This window comes from Gossypium arboreum, chromosome 1, assembly GCF_025698485.1.
Source record: "Gossypium arboreum isolate Shixiya-1 chromosome 1, ASM2569848v2, whole genome shotgun sequence".
NCBI classification, from domain to species: Eukaryota; Viridiplantae; Streptophyta; class Magnoliopsida; order Malvales; family Malvaceae; genus Gossypium; species Gossypium arboreum.
Window position 1 is genome coordinate 11,687,651 of NC_069070.1, and position 6,436 is coordinate 11,694,086.

General features: G+C 37.2%; 1 non-coding gene across 1 annotated transcript; it reads left to right on the top strand.

Annotated features, from left to right (window-relative positions):
- The first annotated feature begins 3,203 nt into the window (after window positions 1-3,203).
- Window positions 3,204-3,310, top strand: LOC128282227 (small nucleolar RNA R71). The gene has a single exon (XR_008272436.1). It is a non-coding gene; the product is annotated as a small nucleolar RNA R71 (small nucleolar RNA).
- Window positions 3,311-6,436: the final 3,126 nt, after the last annotated feature.

Genomic DNA, 6,436 nt, shown 5'->3' on the forward strand with positions numbered 1-6,436 from the left:
AAGGGAAATAACAAATGACAAAGAATTTAATTGTAAGATGTAGAATTCAGTCCTAAAATGCATAATAAGTAATATGTTGATAAATGGGTAATATAAGTCAATATACTATTTGCATTAGCAGGGGATATATATGACCAAAATGATGAACTAAATATGGATCTTTTTTCTGGCAGTAGCAATGTAAACATAATTAACCTAAACCAATCTGTAGCAAACAAAATTAAAATTAAGACAAAACTTAAAATAACTGAAATGCATAATAAAACAAAACTAAAATAAAGAAAAAGATAATGTAAATACAAATAAAATCTCTAGTATAGTAATAATAATAATAATAATAATAATAATAATTATTATTATTATTATTATTATTATTATTAAGAGGGGTAAAAGAGGAAACCGTTAGTGGTTACCGGAGAAATGGGCGGCGGTGGTCCAGAGGTTGAAGGTACGGAAGGAAATGGAAGAAAAGAGGAGAAAAGGAAAAAGAAAGGGAAAAGAAGGAAGAGAAGGGGGTCGGCCTACGAGGGGCACGGGCTTGGGGACTAGGCCGTGTGGTGCGAAGAAGGGAAAGGGTGGGGAGGGAGTGGGAGTTGGGGTAGGGGAAGAAGAAGAAAAGAAATTAGGGCTTTGGGGGTTTAAAAAGGGGCACGGCCGTGTGAGACCCGTGTTGGGCCACACGGCCGTGTCACACGCCGGTGTGGCTCGTACCCGGCCTGTGTTTATCGCAAAATTTTGTTGCCCACTCGTCACAAGGCTTGAGGACACGCAGGTGTGGTCAGGCCTTGTGGTGCACACGTCGCGTCGCACGACCGTGTGCCAAGTCCTTCGCTTCTCCCATGCCCGTGTGGTATACCACATGCCCGTGTGTCTAAACACACAGCCGTGTGCTTTGCTCGTGTGGCTCCCTGACTGATTTAAAATTTGAAAAATTAGTTCCAGTTTTCACACGGCCTAGGACACGTCCGTGTGTCCAGGACGTGTGCTTCACACGGCTGTGTCGCACAGCCGTATGGCTCAATACTTGGGGAATTTTTAGCCTTGTTTCCATACGGCCAAGGACACTCTCATGTGTCCAGGCCGTGTGGGCCACTATACCTGTACAAAAACACTAAAAATAGCTAAAATAAACTAGTTAGTAATGTTAGTGCTCGGGTTGCCTCCCTAGAAGTGCTTATTTAGAGTCTAAGCTCGACTTACCTCTCATTCGCATGATTATGGTGGATTGAAGAGTTGAAACTCCTCACTTCTGCTATCAGTTTTACCAAAATAAGGTCTGAGTCGAATATTATTTACCTTAAAAGTTTCGAATTTAGTATGTGTTACCTCGACTGTACCATGTAGAAAGATGTTCATTACTGTGAAGGGAGTCACTCCGTATTATGCTCTAAAGTATCAAATCGAGGATCCTTTTTATCTAACAAAACTTTGTCCCCGACCTTAAATTGCGTTGTTTCATCCCTACGCTCATCATGGTGTCGCTTGGGTTCATTGTGTGCTTTTGGTTTCTCCTTGACATGTGTTCGCCATTAATCTAGTTCATCAATCTGAAGCCTTCATTCTTCGTGAGTCGCTCTATTTTTGCGGTATAGATTAGAATGAGGCTCCATCACGTTCTTCCTAGGGGACTCCTACAAAAAAAGTTTAAGTTGTAACATTATTTAAGTTAACCGAATCATCTCAATTGCTAGATATTTTAGCAGAATCACGAGCTTGGAGAGTAATCGTGTCATCCCCTACACGAAGTATCAATTCACCTGTGCCAACATCAATGATAGTCTTAGCAGTTGCTAAAAAGGGTCGTCCTAAAATTAAAGGCACGTCACTATCCTTTTCTATGTCTAGAACAACAAATCAATTAGGAATATAAATTTGTCAATTTTAACAAGCACGTCTTCAATAATACCCCTAGGAAATCTGATTGTTTTATCTGCCAATTAAATGCTCATCCTAGTTTTTTTGGGTTTCCCAAGACCTAGTTGTTTAAACATTTTATAAGACATGACATTAATACTTGCCCCTAAATTAGCCAAAGCATTGTTAACATTTAAACTACCAATTAAACAAGGAATCGTAAAACTCCCTAGATCTTTCAACTTGTTGGGTAGCTTATTCTGTAGAATGGCTGAGCAAACTGTGTTCAACTCCACATGCGATGCCTCATCCAACTTTCACTTATTTGCTAAGAGCTCCTTTAAAAATTTAACTGCGTTTGGCATCTACAAAAGGGCTTTAATAAACGGTAAGTTAATATGTAATTTCTTTAACAATTTAAGGAATTTACCAAATTGTTCATCCATGTGGTCTTTCCTTGTCGCCTTAGGGTATGGCACACGAGGTTTATATTCTCTACTTACCAATTTTTTCTCACTGTGGTCCACCTCATCCTTACATTTACTTACCATAATTCCTTGCCTTGGTTCTGGTTTAGGTTCAACTAACCCTTCTTCATTTCGAATAGTAATCGCATTAAGCTGCTCCTTTGGGTTAGTTTCAGTATTACTTAGCAAACTACCTTGTGGTCGTTCAGAGATCAAATCAGCAAGCTGACCTATTTGAGTTTCGAGCCCTTGAATTGACGCTTGCTGATTTTTAAGAGCTGTCTCGGTGTTTTGGAAATGAGTTTCTAACACCAAGATGAATTTCGTTAGCATCTCCTCAAGCTTCAATTTCTTTTCTTGCTAGTAAGGTGGTTGTTGAAAACCTGGGGGATGTTGTGGTCTTTGATTTCCTTAAACTCCCCAAGAGAAATTGGGATGGTTCCTCCAACCAGCATTATAAGTGTTATTATACGGGTTATTTTGAGGTCTAGAATTATTATTACCCATATAGTGGACTTGTTCGTCCTCGGTGGTAGGGTTGAAGGATTGATATTCTGTATTATGTACTCCCCTCCATTTGAATCACACCTCATCACTGGATATACCTGAGTAGAACCATACAAACCATCAATCTTTTTATTTAAAAGTTCTACATGGTTAGATAGCATGGTAACCGTGTCGAGGTTGAAAACACCAGCAGCTTTCGTCGGCTTCGTTCTCATGACTTGCCACTGATAGTTATTCAGTGACATCTCTTCAATAGATTCGTAAGCAACTTCAGGTGTTTTATTGTTTAACGTTCCACCGGCGGCTACGTCAATAAGTTTCCTTGTTAAGGGGTTCATACCGTTGTAAAAAGCCTGAACCTGCAACCATAGAGGTAACCCACAGTGAGGGGACCTTCTCAATAGGTCCTTGTATCTCTCCCATGCATCATAAAGAGTTTCTAAATCCATCTGCACAAAAGAAGAGATATCATTCCTTAATTTAGCCGTTTTAGCCAGTAGAACATATTTAAGTAAAAATTTTTCTGTCATTTGTTCCCAAGTAGTAATTGACCCTCGTGGTAATAAGTTCAACCACTGTTTAACTTTCTTCCTCAATGAAAAGGCAAACAACCGAAGACGTATGGCATCGTCAGAAATGCCATTAATTTTAAATGTATCGTATAGTTTTAAGAAGTTGGCTAAATGAGTGTTGGGATCCTCATCCTGCAAACCATCAAACTGAACAAATTGTTGTATCATTTAAATAGTGTTAGGTTTTAATTCAAAAGTATTTGCAGCTATAGCAGGTCTAACTATCCTTGATTTAGTTCCTGTTAAAGAAGGTTTAGCATAATCATACATAGTGCGTGGAGCAGGATTTTGATTAACCGCAATTGTAGGAGGTAGCTGATTGCATTGGTTTTCAGCCATCTCTTCAGTTGGGGGTTGAGTATCGTCTTCTTGCTCATTTTCCATGTATCTTAAGTTGTGCCTTATTTCTCTTTGGTTTCTACGAACTGTACGATTGATTTCTTTGTCAAAAAGTAATGGTCCCGACGGGTTTCTTCTAGCCATAAACTATAAAAACCTGCCAAGAGAAAGAAAGAGTAGGTTAATAAATAATAATAATAATAAAATAAAATTAATTTGCAAGAAAAATAAATGGCTAAAGTAATAAAAATTGAGCGTTTCTAATATCTTAGATCCTCGGCAATGGCGCCAAAAACTTGATCGTGTTATTTTGTGATAGATTTTAAATATTTATAATTACTCGTTCTTAAACTAACTATTATTGCGATGTAGGGAAGTGTACCTATCGAATAGTAGTATAGTTTTAGCAAGACCGGATTGTCGAACACAAAGGAACAAAAAGTACTAGTAATGACTGTCTTTTTATTATCTAGCCTAAGAATAAAGAGGTTTTGTTTTAATTAACTAATTATCTAAACTAACAACGCACAGAGAAAAGAATTGGTGAATTGCTTTTGGGAAAAATCGATTGACTTAAGACAATACCTAAGGAAAAATCCACCTAGACTTTACTTGTTATTCTGGCTCTGAATTGGGCAATTTATTCATTCAACTTGTTTTGTAGAGATCCCTAAGTTATGTTATTATCCCTATTCAAGACTAATAACGTCTAATCCCTAGATTGAATAACTGAGACTTTTCTCTAATGAACACTCTAGGGTTGCATTAACTCGATCTATGGATCCTCTTATTATGTTTCACCCTAATCCGACAAAATCTTGTCACCTTATGTCTAGGCGCACAATCAACTCCGCTTAATTATGACAAATGTACTCTTAGACAGGGTTTATTCCTCATCTGAATAAGAGCATGTCTTGAATCAGTATCCTGGGATATCAAAACAAGAATTAAGAACACATAATTAAGAACAAGTTAAATATTTATCATACGATTCAGAAAATAATAACAAGATTCGTCTTAGGTTTTATTCCTCTTAGGTATTTAGGGGTTTTAGTTCATAACTAAATAAGAAAACATCTCAGAAGAATAAAGAATACAAAACATAAAGCAAACCCAAAAATCCTACAGGGAAATTGAGGAGAGATCTTCAGCCTTGATGATGAATTCAGCTTCTAAGATGGATCAATCGGCTTCCTCGGAGTAATTCCTTACTCCCGATTCTCCGTCTCCCATTTTCTTCCTTCTCTAGGGTGTATTTATAGGCTTTGGAATGCCTAGAAGCCCTCAGAATTATCCTTTTTCGAATTGGACTCAACTTGGGCTTGGCAGGGACACGCCCATGGCACGCGCCCTTGTTCAATTACTTCAGACCGTGCTCGAGCCTGCCAAATTGACACGGCCGTGTGGTCTGCCCGTGTGAGGAGGTCCAGGCCGTGTTGATTTCGTACCTTGGCCCATTTTCTCTGTTTTTGGTCTGTTTCTCGTTCCTTTTGCTTTCTTATGCTCTCCTAAGTATAAAACATGAAATTAAAGCATTAGGAGCATCGAATTCACCAATTCTAATGAGAAATCATCCATAAAATGCATAAAACAGGGGGTAAAAATATGTATAATTGATAGTTTATCAAATACCCTCACACTTAAGCATTTTCTTGTCCTCAAGCAAAATTCTCAACTCATAATCAAGAATAAATTTTTCTCAACTTATAATTTCTATCGATAATATCTTAGAATAATCCATAGGTAATCATACATTGAGAATTCAACTAAAAGAACATAAAAGTTTCAAACATTCCAAGTTGAGTATTTAATCGTGCAAACATAGGTGTCTCTCCGCATCTAAGTAATTACCTTTGATTCAGAATATCACAGGGTTTCACATCCTCACTAAAGATTCACTCAAATCACTTGAGGTGTTTAAGGACAATAAATGAAGCATTCAATAGTCAATAATGAAAAGTCATTACCATAGGCTTGCATGAAAATCAAATCTCTACCACTATAAGTTAAGATGATACATCAATCAAAAGGTCTTTAGAGGGTTGTAATAAGGCTTGGTTAGGGGGTGTGGTCACAAGCTGAAAGAAAGGGTTAGAATCGAATTGAATTGAAAAATTACCTAACTAGAAAAAGAGTTAATCATTACTTGCGTACACCAAAGCTTCTTTTCAGACTATGGAATTTAACTTTTGAAGGTTACAAACAGAAGATAACTACTAATGTGTATACATGTTTTTTTTTTAAGAACAAGTTAAAATAATATAGACTAACTATTAAGAACAAAACATAGCTAAGCAGTCCATTCAACTCAAATCTCGACAAAAATAAGGATTAATTTAAGGGATTTCAACAATAATGGGTTAAGGGTTAATATTGAGGTTAATACAATGAATGGCTTGTTAGGTTCAAGGGGGTTTACTAGGGGTTAATCGTGGAGGTAGGCTTTTCATGGCATAAGTGGGTTAATCCTAAGTGCCTTAATCATTTTGATATATCAAATCAAATGGTGTGGTCTCGACATGCATAATCAAGCAAGTTCTAGAATAACAGTTCAATACTGACTCACTCAAAGCAATAATAAAAGTGAGCATGAAAGAATTAATAGATGCTCAAAAGGCTCAAAAACCTCACGAAAATTATGGCTTTTTGATGTTTAGACTCGTGAATTCCAATTCAAAGTAATACCTAGACTTGGGG